The following is a 13,321-nucleotide window of genomic DNA, read 5'->3' as shown; positions in this document are numbered from 1 at the left end:
GACAGTGGAAGAAATATCGGATCTGTTAGCTAAAATAGAATGTCGCAGCTCTATAATCAGTGGATCAACTGACCGTTCAATAGCCAGAATGTATGAAAGCTTGGCTGATTACTTCAGGTGTGGTAAAGAGGGGAGATCCAATGCATCCGGGTGGAAAACAGTTCCAGGAGTACAATTTCTGGGGAGGTTCAACCAATTTTTCACAAATTTCAATACTGATGACTATGCTGAAATAATAGAACACATGGTAAACCTCTCAACAGCTAAATGAAAATGTAGAACAGAAGACACAAAGTTTTTTAAGATCCATATCTTATATTCTCCCCGAACGGAACACTTATTGATATCTGATTTATAGAGAATTCTTATGCTTGTTCTGACGGCCGGCATAAACGGCAATTCGAGGTACAGTATGCTTACAGAGATTGGGTAGTATTGCTGTGGAGCACCACTAGTGATGATCACGTTTCTCCCCTTAGCAATAGAAGTGACCCAGAAGGACCAATGTGACTCTGCCATCACACAAGTCATTTGTGTGGGAAAGCCCATATAATATGGAGGGAAAGATAACTGTATGTATCACTAACGAATGAGGTTGGAGATGGTGCAAGCAGTAGAGTGTACGTAGGTACAATGAATTGTAGAGAATTTGCTGTTAAGAAGTTGAAGGGTTATTCTTATAGCCAAGCTAGTTCATTTGTAAAGTCATACGAGCAATATTTGCACATGCATGATCATCCTAAAGTAGCCAAAATACATAGTCTCTGCCCCCAGTCTGGCTATGTAATTATGGAGCTTTGTGAAAAGAAACTAGGAGATGAGGTTGTGCATTCACTTAAAGACTTAATGGTTATTTATGGAAATGAGATGCTTCTTGATTTATCAATTATTGCACTGACTGACATCATTGAGGGGGTTGGCTTTCTCCACAGTAATGGCATAATACATGGAGATATTAAGCCATCAAATGTTTTGGTAAATGGGTTGCATCATGATGAGTTTGTTTTTAAGCTTACTGACTATGCTAATGTTCCAACAGCCCCACAACGTTCTTCTCATTCTACTACGATGAAGCAATTAATGACACCCGGTTACATGTCACCAGAATTGCTTTCAAATGGTGCATTTCCACTGAGACCTAACAAGGCTTCTGACATATATGCGTTTTCCATACTTGTCTATGATCTAGTATGCTGCAAGCCTGCGTGGTGCAATGTTTCTATGGCATTAATTGGCATGGGTTACAGCCTGTGTTTCCCACAAATGTAGACACGACACTTTCTGGTGTAATCAAAGAGTGTTGGTTGCAGGATCCAGAAGCAAGGCCTAATGCACTAGCAGTATTGAAAGTTTTAGAAGACTTCTTTGATGCGAGGCAAGAGAATAGTGTGCATGATTGCCCTGATAGTGATAACTACATAGATGAGCCAGATGTGGATATTATTGGTTTTGGTGCTAGTACTTATCAGTCTCAACAGTCACATGAAGCACCAAGCAATTCTATCTCTCCTCACAGCTCACAACCATCATTGGCTCCTTGTGTTATAACAGAATTAGAATCACTAAAATCTAAACTGAAGGTGGCACAATACAAAAATTTTCAAGTAGCTGCTATTGAAGCATTGCAGGGTGGAAAAGATGCCATTGTTGTGCAGCCGACAGGTTCTGGTAAATCTCTCTGTTACGTTGCATCAGCCCTTATGAACCCTGGTAAAATAACATTAGTTATTGAGCCACTGATAGCAGTTATTACAAACCAAATTCAAAATTTGAAATTAAAGGGGATAGATACATTTGCACTTGGCGGTGCTGCAGGAAAAAAACAGCCAAATGAATTTTTGCAAAGTATTAAGGAACCCATGTGATAGTGAGAGGCCTCTCATTGCATTTTGCACCCCTGAATACTTATTTGGGACACCAGCAAATGAACGTTACCAGGCAACCATCGGTCAGTTTAGTGCATTAAAAGACAAAGTAGGTGATTTGCATCTCATAGTTTTGGACGAAGCCCACAAGATTTTAGATAGATTGCCATCATATTGACCAGCACTTGATGGCATTAAAAGGTTGAGACAATTGAAGTGTAAGCTCCTTGCAATGTCTGCTACTCTGACAGAAGATCAATACAAATTCTTCAAGCAGATTTTTTACACAGAGATAACTGTGTTGTACTAACTGAGGGTGTACATCGGAAAAACCTTATGTTGCATTTAAGACGATACAAAAGACAAAAGCCTCTTGCGTTAGATGACGATGCCGAGATAGATCCAGTAGATGATGCTGAAAGGGATAATAGTGATTCACTATCAATCGAGTCATCATCTTGGTCAAGAACTGCACAAGACATCGTAGAAGTTCTAGATTCGAATGTTACTGTAGTGTACCTAGACTTTGTAAGTGATGTTGAACAGATGACTGAATTGCTGAAAAAGAATAAGACTACTGCATTGAAGTACACAGGTAATGTGCGATTTGAAGAAAGAGTTTCAGTAGAGAAAAGATTCTTAAAGGGGGATGCTTCTGTGCTGGTGGCAACTGAGTCTTACGAATTGGGTGTTGACAATCCTAGAATTACTCAAGTTATCAGAATTGGTTGTCCAAGGAATCTAGGTGTTCTTTTACAGGAGTTTGGCCGTGCTGGCAGAAAAGATGGCATGGTAGCAAATTCTTTTCTTTACTTCAATGAATGTGTTGATGACAAACGTTTAGGTTTGTGGGTCAAGGAAGCACTTGACCGTGCAATAGATGGGGATGACAAGGAGGCACATGAAGATAAGAAGCGTGAGATGATTCGTAATTATGTTGAAGCTTGGCGATTTATTTACAGTGTTTATCACGGTAAATGTTTGTCTTGGGGTCTCTCATTTTTTATGGAGGTGCAGGTGATACAGAACCTCCCACCTGCTTTGTATCGAATAGTCCTCTATGCATGATATGTAAGGCACCAGATATGCTTTGTGAAGAGTGCTGTGATACTAAGGACTACTTGTGCACACTACTGTCTGCTGTGCAACAGCTTCACAATGCAGGGTTGAGCACTGTAACTAAAACTTTGTTAGTAGGTATTTTGATGAAATCATCAAGTCCATATATATATGTAAGTGCCTGGAGTCTATAGATAATGAACTCGTACCTTGGGGTTGTGGTATGGTGATAACAGATACTCCAATGTCAAGCTTTTCATGGTGCAAAGTATTATACGTTGCTGTTCATCTCTGCCTACTAGATCTTTCTTTCACATTTCGACCTTTTGAAAACCATTATGAAGTACATCGTCAATACATGGTTTCCCCTAAAGGAGAAGAGTATTTAGAAAGGCCTACACAAGTGATGTCATTGAATCCATCTTGTACTGTGATTGAAAAGATACTGGCCAGTTCACAGGATATCACAATTAGTCCAACAAAGAGCTCACAAGCAAGAGAAATGCAGGTGAAGCCTAGGTTGATGAACATTTTTGAAAAGCAGATGTGGCAACCAGGTGACACAGACCAGTTAAAATTCCTTGGGTTTGGTACAGCATCAACAGAGAGTGAGATTTGTTTGTACTTCCCTGAAGTGTAGAATTCCCCACATGCCACTTCTGATCCTCACTATCTGCTTCATTGCCTTCAGCTATCTTGAAGCCAGGCAACAGTTAAGGAATTAGAAGTAAAGCTGGATGGAATAAGGAAAACTCTTTTGATGAACAGATCCTACTGTTCTGGGGTCAAAATATGTGCAGGAGAAGGATGCGATTATATTGTTTCAACCAAGCAAAAGATAAACCGTTGTGAGGAGCATCCTACGATGGCTCTCCAACCAAGTGGTCCATGTTGCTGCCACATGGTATACATTTACCCAAAAGAACTGGATGGAGATGGTAGATGATGGTTTGTTGCTATGAATACAGGAACTGGCAACACCGTGCATAACCACGTTGCACCTTCAGGATGGAAAATTTCCCCTAGAGTATTAGCAGATATTTCTAGTACCGTTTCTCACAATTTGTCAGTCACACCCAAAGAATTACAAAAAGTGGTTGGAATGCCATATCATCCAATGGAAGCATCTTTGCTTGCAATAAATTTAGATAGAATGAGAGCAGCTGTGAAAAAAGTAAGGAAGGAAGTAGAGAAAATAGATAATGATAAAGTCAACCCATTTAAGATTATTGCATCATTCCCTGCCATAAAAGCAAGAATAGACAAACAGTGCACAGTCTTGGAAAGCAGAAGCAAAGAAATTGATGAACTGATTGGAACATACCAACTTGATGGAGACAATGCAAATCAATTTACAAGAGACAGGAGATACGCTTTCTTTCAGTCACCCTTTCAGTTGTATCATTGGTACAAGGCAGATGCCTTGTTTGTTGATGTTGATTATACTGGGAATCATCATTTCCCTTACCTTCTTAATGTTGTATGTTTTAACAACAATACAAAGTGTTATATATATCTAATCCAAAACAGCCAAGCTGTAAAAAAAGTGTGCGGCCCTTGAAAAGGCTATGGTGAAAAAAGATGTGAAATCCAAGGTGGCAGCCAAGAAATGGCTGTGATGGTAGGTTAATGGTAAAAATTTTAATAATGACAATTCAGGTAAATTTTGTGAAGCGGCACAAAAATTCACCTGAATTGTCGTTATTAAAATTTTTACCATTAACCTACCATCACAGCCATTTCTTGGCCGCCACCTTGGATTTCACATCTTTTTTCACCATAGCCTTTTCAAGGGCCGCACACTTTTTTTACAGCTTGGCTGTTTTGGATTAGATTTCATTTCTTTTTGTATTTGTATACCCCAAAGCCGGCCTATGGCCAGCTTTGGAACTTTTTTAACCTATGTTTTTTTTCTTTACTACAGGAAGAAGAAAAGATGAAGTAGATGTACTTTAAATATTTTATCAGTAAATGTACAAATTATATATATAATACATATGGGACCGGATTTGCGAAAAGGGGCCTTCCACACACATCCAATTTGCCAACTTTGACAATTGATAACTTCAGATTGGAAAGAGCTATTGCCTTGAAATTTGGGCAGTGGTGATTTCTTTGCAGCTGAACTCTCCACATGATGATTTCTTTGTAGCTGAACTCTCTACAAGGTAATTTCTTCTATCTGATCTCTCTACAGGGAGATTTGTTTGTAGCTGAACTATCTACAAGGCAACTTCTTCTAGCTGATCTCTCTACAGGGTGATTTGTTCGTAGCTGAATTCTGTACAGGTGATTTGTTTGCAGCTGAGCTCTTTACAGAATGGTTTCTTTGTAGCTGAACTCTCTACAAAGTAACTTCTTCTAACTGATCTTTCTACAGGGTGATTTGTTTGTAGCTGAACTATCTACAAGGTAATTTCTTCTATCTGATCTCTCTACAGGGAGATTTGTTTGTAGCTGAACTATCTACAAGGCAACTTCTTCTAGCTGATCTCTCTACAGGGTGATTTGTTCGTAGCTGAATTCTGTACAGGTGATTTGTTTGCAGCTGAGCTCTTTACAGAATGGTTTCTTTGTAGCTGAACTCTCTACAAAGTAACTTCTTCTAACTGATCTTTCTACAGGGTGATTTGTTTGTAGCTGAACTATCTACAAGGTAATTTCTTCTAGCTGATCTCTCTACAGGGTGATTTGTTTGTAGCTGAATTCTGTACAGGTGATTTGTTTGCAGCTGAGCTCTTTACAGAATGGTTTCTTTGTAGCTGAACTCTCTAAAAGGTAACTTCTTCTAACTGATCTTTCTACAGGGCAATTTGTTTGTGGCAGAATTTTATACAGGGTGATTTCTTTGCAGCTGAACTCTCTACATGGTGGTTTCTTTGTAGCTGAACTCTCTACAAGGTAATTTCTTCTAGCTGATCTCTCTACAGGGTGATTTGTTTGTAGCTGAATTCTGTACAGGTGATTTGTTTGCAGCTGAGCTCTTTACAGAATAGTTTCTTTGTAGCTGAACTCTCTACAAGGTAACTTTTAGGGACCCGCCGATTATGCTCATAATTTTACCTATTATGCTATGCTGCACTGCTCAAAAATTCACCTATTATGCTTAAATTAATGCTCAATATTTACCTATTATGCTCGATTATGCTCAATGTCCATGCCTTAGTTCATATGCTTTGCTACTAGTTTAACACTGTATAGAAAGAAAAAAATGAGTGGCTGGAACACAAATAATAAATTCTTGCTGCATGCCTGCATGTAAGAGAAAAGATCGATATACTCTAATAGAACAGTCAGTTTGATGAGAGTTACTGACTGCTCTATTAGAGTATATCGATCTTATTTTGCAATTGTCATTTTTCCAGCAAGAATTTACACTATCGTACAAATATTTAACCTATTATGCTGGCATTATGCTCAATGCTTTTAGGTACCTATTATGCTCAAAATTATGCCAGCATAATCGGCAGGTCCCTAGTAACTTTTCTAGCTGATGTCTCTACAAGGTGGCTAGTTTGTAGCTGAACTCTCTACATGGTGGTTTCTTTGTAACTGAACTTTCTACAAGGTGACTTCTTCTAGCTGATTTTTCAATAGGGTGATTTGTTTGTAGCTTCACTCTCTACAAGGTAACTTCTTCTAGCTGATCTCTCTACAGGGAGATTTGTTTGTAGCTGAACTCTCTACAGGTGATTTGTTTGAAGCTGAACTTTCTAAATGATGGTTTCTTTGTAGCTGAACTCTCTACAAGTTAACTTCTTCTAGCTGATCTCTCTACAGGGTGATTTGTTTGCAGCTGAGCTCTTTACAGAATGGTTTCTTTGTAACTGAACTTTCTACAAGGTGACTTCTACAAGCTGATTTTTCAATAGGGTGATTTGTTTGTAGCTTCACTCTCTACAAGGTAATTTCTTCTAGCTGATCTCTCTACAGGGTGATTTGTTTGTAGCTGAATTCTGTACAGGTGATTTGTTTGCAGCTGAGCTCTTTACAGAATGGTTTCTTTGTAGCTGAACTCTCTAAAACGTAACTTCTTCTAACTGATCTTTCTACAGGGCAATTTGTTTGTGGCAGAATTTTCTACAGGGTGATTTCTTTGCAGTTGAACTCTCTACATGGTGGTTTCTTTGTAGCTGAACTCTCTACAAGGTAACTTCTTCTAGCTGATCTCTCTACAGGGTGGTTTCTTTGTAGCTGAACTCTCTAAAAGGTAACTTCATCTAACTGATCTTTCTACAGGGCAATTTGTTTGTGGCTGTATTTTCTACAGGGTGATTTCTTTGCAGCTGAACTCTCTACAAAGTAATTTCTTCTAGCTGATCTCTCTACAGGGTGATTTGTTTGTAGCTGAATTCTGTACAGGTGATTTGTTTGCAGCTGAGCTCTTTACAGAATGGTTTCTTTGTAGCTGAACTCTCTACAAGGTAACTTCTTCTAACTGATCTTTCTACAGGGCAATTTGTTCGTGGCAGAATTTTATACAGGGTGATTTCTTTGCAGCTGAACTCTCTACATGGTGGTTTCTTTGTAGCTGAACTCTCTACAAGGTAACTTCTTCTAGCTGATCTCTATACAGGGTGATTTGTTTGTAGCTGAACTCTCTACAAGTTAACTTCTTCTAGCTGATCTCTCTACATGGTGATTTGTTTGTAGCTGAATTCTATATAGGTGATTTGTTTGCAGCTGAGCTCTTTAAATAATGGTTTCTTTGTAGCTGAACTCTCTCAAGGTAACTTCTTCTAGCTGATGTCTTTACAGGGTCACTAGTTTGTAGCTGAATTCTCTACATGGTGGTTTCTTTGTAACTGAACTCTCTACAAGGTAACTTTTTCTAGCTCATCTTTCTACAGGGTGATTTATTTGTAGCTGAATTCTTTACAGGTGATTTGTTTGCAGCTGAGCTCTTTAAAGAATGGTTTCTTTGTAGCTGAACTATTTACAAGGTAACTTCTTCTAGCTGAAGTCTCTACAAGATCACTAGTTTGTAGCTGAGCTCTCTGCATGGTGGATTTTTTTGTAACTGAACTCTCTACAAGGCGACCTCTTCTAGCTGATCTTTCTACAGGGTGATTTGTTTGAAGCTGAACTCTCTACAAGGTAACTTCTTCTAGCTGATCTCTCTACAGGGAGATTTGTTTGTAGCTGAACTCTCTACATGATGGTTTCTTTGTAGCTGAACTCTCTACAAGGTAACTTCTAGCTAATCTCTCTACAGGGAGATTTGTTTGTAGCTGATCTTTCTACAGGGTGATTTGTTTGAAGCTGAACTCTCTACAAGGTAACTTCTTCTAGCTGATCTCTCTACAGGGAGATTTGTTTGTAGCTGAACTCTCTACATGATGGTTTCTTTGTAGCTGAACTATCAACAAGGTAACTTCTTCTAGCTGATCTCTCTACAGTGTGATTTGTTTGTAGCTGAATTCTGTACAGGTGATTTGTTTGCAGCTGAGCTCTTTACAGAATGGTTTCTATGTAGCTGAACTCTTTACAAGGTAACTTCTTCTAGCTGATGTCTCTACAGGGTCACTAGTTTGTAAATGAATTCTCTACATGGTGGTTTCTTTGTAACTGAACTCTCTACGAGGTAACTTCTTCTAGCTGATCTTTCTATAGGGTGACTTGTTTGTAAACGAATTCTCTACATGGTGGTTTCTTTGTATCTGAACTCTCTACGTTGTTGTTTCTTTGTAGCTGAACTCTACAAGGTGATTTCTTCTAGCTGAATTATCTCTTTCTATAGTTGCATGAATTCCCTACAAGATAACTTCTTCTAGTTGATCTCTCTACAGGGTGAATTGTTTGTGGCTGATCTCTCTACAGGGTGACTTGTTTGTAGCTGATCTCTATACAGGTTACTTGTTTCTAGCTGATCTCTTGAATTCTCTTCTGGTGACTGCTCTATTAGGATGACTGCTCTATTAGGATGACTGCTCTATTAGAGTATCTCGATCTCGCACTTGCTACACTAAGTTGGATTTCGTGTTATAACTCCGTGGTTTTAAGTCTGATTCTTCTACACCATTGAAGAGCCTTTCTAAGATGATAACTCCATCTGTACAGCGATTTTCAAAGCATTACCCCAAGCGGTTTACCTGGTAGGCGTGGCAAGCAGTCGTTTTTTATTAGCTAATCTCGATTGCGTAATTGTTACACACTGTTGGTTTTTTCGTTGTATCTTCCTGGTTTTTAGCTCGATTTCTTTCAAACCACAAAAGGTTTGAGGTTCAATAGTTAACCTATTCACCCACCGATTTTCAGCTTCTTCCCATACGCGGTTTACCCTGTAGGCGTGACAACATATTGGTGTTATTTTTCGTGAATAATCGCTCATAACTCTTTGCCTGTTTATCGTATTCCAGCCAAAGTTGGTACCAAGATGCGCCTTTATATCCCCCTTCTGTGTGCCAAATTTCAAGGCAATAGGATATGGCGTGCGAGTTTTATAGCAGTTTTTGTAAGTGTGCGACAAGAAAAAGAAAAATAATAAGAAGAAAAAAAACGAAGAAACTGAGCCAATTTTTGAAGTCGCATATCTCGGGAACGCGCGAAGCGATTTCACTCAAATTTGGAATGTGGAGTGCTGCAGTTGGGGGGCATGTCCACAGCAAAAATTGTCTTGTTTCATCAAGGAAGCACAGAGCTACGGAGGTGCGAAAATTGCGTTTTCTTTCTTCCTGTCAATATACTCACGGGTGTTACGCGCCGGCTTCTTGGGCCGCACGACACACTACCGTGTGTCTTGATATATGGCATGTGGCAGGCTGCTGATGAATCACCAAGATGACGAGTCTATAGGTAAAGCTTTGTCAGTGCTGTCTGCCAATATTAAGCAAGCTTTTCCAAGGTATGAAATGACAAGAGCTCATAAGGAAATCCTTTTAGATTTTGCAGAGGGAGAGGCTAATGCCTTTTGAGAATCCTTTGGTATGGAAATCAACAATATACTGCGTGGTTGTTCAGTACAATTTATAAGATCTGCTATGAGAATAGCAAAAATTGTCAACCCTTCTACACATTCATTGGGGTATCAAATGTTCATGTCAGTTGCAAAACTAATACCTGATAATCCATCAAAGGATAAAGTACAATTAGCCTTCAGTGTTCTATCAGGATCTGAACTGTCCACAAAATTGTCAGAAAGTTTACCACCACCCTTATGTAATGTTTCTTCAGGAGAAGTAGACACAGTAAGATGGAGTAGGGTACAGACATGGACTGACTGGTGGACACGTCCTGCAGTCTTGCAGAAATTGAGCAAAGCCTTCAGTTCTATAAACGATGATAAATGGGATAACCTACCTGGCACTAATAATCCTGTTGAGTCAATCAACAGGCAAAGTACACCAGACAACTTGAAATCTGTTATGCTTAAACCGTTAGTTGAACACTTCTACCTAGAGAGATCATCGTCAGACAGTATTGCAAATTGCTTCAGAGGTTGGAATTACTATATATTTCATATAAAACCAAAAAGCAAAAGAGAAATCATCGACCTCCCAAAGCCTCAGAAAGCAGAACTGCATTGGGAGTTCCTTCAGGCAAGAAAGTTGTTGGTCTCTGAGTAGCTGTAGAGTACTATAATTCAGATGATCAACAAACAACGAGATGGTACAAGGGAACAGTCATTTCTTATTCAGCTAGAGGATATGTAATCACCTTCGATGGTTGTTGGCCAGATGAAAACAAAACAATCCGCTCTTTAAAACAGGGTGTGGATAAGGGTGAAATAAAGCTGCTGTGACACTGCAACTTTTACGGCAATAATTTTCATTATTTAGTTTTAGTTGTTTACTTGTAAACTGATAATTCAAACAGCTGCTTTGTAGGCAATAAATTAATAGATATGTAGCCATTTTACTGCTTTATGTTATGCAAAAATTGAATCACTATTATAATCACTACTCTAATGCATGCAGGTTAGATGTTTGTGTCCCTTTTATAGATCATTTATATATATCGTTTGATCTGTTTGTTACTTGTCACTAAATCTCCATCTTTTGCTAATCAACTTCCCTCTTTTGTCTAGTTGCTCTCTGTCAAATGAATTTTGTTTATAATATCATCTCCTGGAATTCAACTTTGGAGTTGCAATGCATGAGAAAATCCATGTGGGTGGCATGACCAACAGTTCGAGTGTCAGGTATATTAATTATGAATAATACAAAAGATATTTGCTAAGTAATTATTTCAATTATAACCATTAATTATAGTAACTGCTTCATTCACCTATTTTCTTGTGGCACTTGTAACGTTTTTCTCTATGACAGACACTTTGGAACCCAGAATTATAGGCATCAGGAGGTAACACCCCATGCACATAAGGTATAGTATAACTACCAGATATGTGTGCAAGGTTATTACTAGGGTATTATAGTCTTACACCCAGACCTAGCGTGGCATTTATTTAATACAGATTTTAATGTAAGCGCAGGGTGTATTAACTAGCAATGTAATTTATTTGTTGCTGTCAACTAACTTTACTTAATTACTCACTCAGTCAAATAATGATTGACAAGCTGTTGTTAAAACAGTACAAACCAGTGAATCACTGGTCTAGTTTCAGTACAAAATCACTGCTAATAATGAATGAAACAAACTGCTTTTTTTTAAATTTATATTTACAGGGATGACAAGGCTGTTCTTCAGCTGTGCCTTGAATTGCACAATATGTTCCTGGTTTACAGTTGGGTGGCTGGAGCAATAGCGGTAAAGTTTCTTGCTGAAGGTAACAGCAGTAGCAACACCCTACTCAAGCATCGAACCTGGGACCTCTTGATCACCAGGTCGATGCCCTACCACCTGGGCTACTGCTGCTGCTGCTGCTGCTGCTAAAACAGCAAAAGACATACATAACTATACCCATACTGGTTTAGTGTTGGTCACAGTTTCTACAAAATCACATGCCCTTCACTTTATTGTCACTAGGTATATGCCAGCATTTATGACAACTTCAACACTGCACCATCTGTCTCCACAGTCTGGAAGTCGGCAAACACAATAAATTTGGTAATTTTCTCTCAAAGGTGAGGCCAAAGGTCTAGACAAATCATGGCTCCCAAGACTTAATGAAACTTCTGGTTCAAGCTATACTCCAGTCCATTGCATGCTGTGTAGGCATATGCCAATGAAAACAATCCACAGTCACATGAACTATCTTGTTGAGTTGCACTAGGGAACCAAATACCAATTGAATGGAGTGGAGTGACATATGTAAATGTTACTGTAAAGTGCTAATAACAATAAATACTTAGGTTTAAAGGAAGAAAATTCATTCCTCCTGGAGGAGACTGAGTGTGGCGCTTGGGTGGCCTGCAGTTCTAATCCTGGGGTAGGAGGGATTTTTTCCTTTCTTTGGCCCTTTTCTGTTTCACCTTATTGTTAGCTAGGTTAAGTAATCATTTGAAATCTGAACAAACTCGCAGGTTTCTTTTTCAAAACATAGAGTGTCTTGTTTTCTTACATCTTGTAAGCCTCGAACATTTGGAAAATGTAAATTAAATCATAATAGTCTCTGATTAATGATTATTAAATTTAAACCATGCTTTTCTTCTTGTGTATGTATGACTGTCAGTTTGCAAGTTCATGTTCATCAGAAGGTGGGAGTCCCTTTTAATCATGGCTGACCTTTTCTTTGATTCAATTTCTCAGAAAGTTAGGGGTTTTAGTTTTATTCACATTCACTGCATCAACTGATGGTTGTGAGACTTTGACACCCAAAACTTGACAAAATTCTTTACATGAGATTTCGACTTCAACTTGTCACACAGAACACCCACAGTCAATTGATTGTCCTGGAAACATATTGCAGTACCACATTAGTAGCTACTTCTGACATAGCTAATTTACTACTTAGGGTAGATGTACCCACTTACTAAACCTTTTGAGGAGCCAGAGGAAGGTATTATCAGTACCTATGGCAAATTTTTGTATGGACAGTCCTATATGTAGTTCTTTGCTATGTAAAAATATGTACCGTGAAAGTTGTCCTCCAGAAATTTAGGCTATCAAGACTCACGGTAGTGAGTCGCGCGGCCAGTAAAGCAGAAACGCGCGCCGCAGACAATAAATGACGCGACCACTACGTGAGGATTTTACAAGAACGAACGTTCTCAAATTTGGCCTTCCTGTAATCCACCCGTCACTTACGCTATCCCTCTGAAACTCTGGAGTTGAACTCATCGTGTCACTAGTAACTACCACACAAGCAGTGAAGCAAATCCATGCCGATTGTTTCGTGATCGAGATTGCCGACATGAAAGGGGACGTTTCATTTTTTTTTTTATTATTTTTTTTATCGCATGCGGTTAGACGCAACCGCAGGTGTATGCCTTGCGTTCCTTTGTGCATTCCGAACATTGATCGCCCTGTTATCGCTTCAGTATTCACTCAATCACCTC

At 38.9% G+C, this 13,321-nt stretch overlaps 1 protein-coding gene across 1 annotated transcript in view; it reads left to right on the top strand.

The window, feature by feature from the left end:
• The window catches only part of LOC136241680 (roundabout homolog 1-like), a 302,043-nt gene that overhangs the window by 178,609 nt on the left and 110,113 nt on the right, over nt 1–13,321 (top strand). The window lies entirely within an intron of this gene.

The sequence above is a fragment of the Dysidea avara genome, chromosome 12, assembly GCF_963678975.1.
Source record: "Dysidea avara chromosome 12, odDysAvar1.4, whole genome shotgun sequence".
Taxonomy (NCBI): Eukaryota; Metazoa; Porifera; class Demospongiae; order Dictyoceratida; family Dysideidae; genus Dysidea; species Dysidea avara.
Note: the sequence above shows the minus strand (reverse complement) of the source record. Positions and strands in the feature narration are given on the sequence as shown.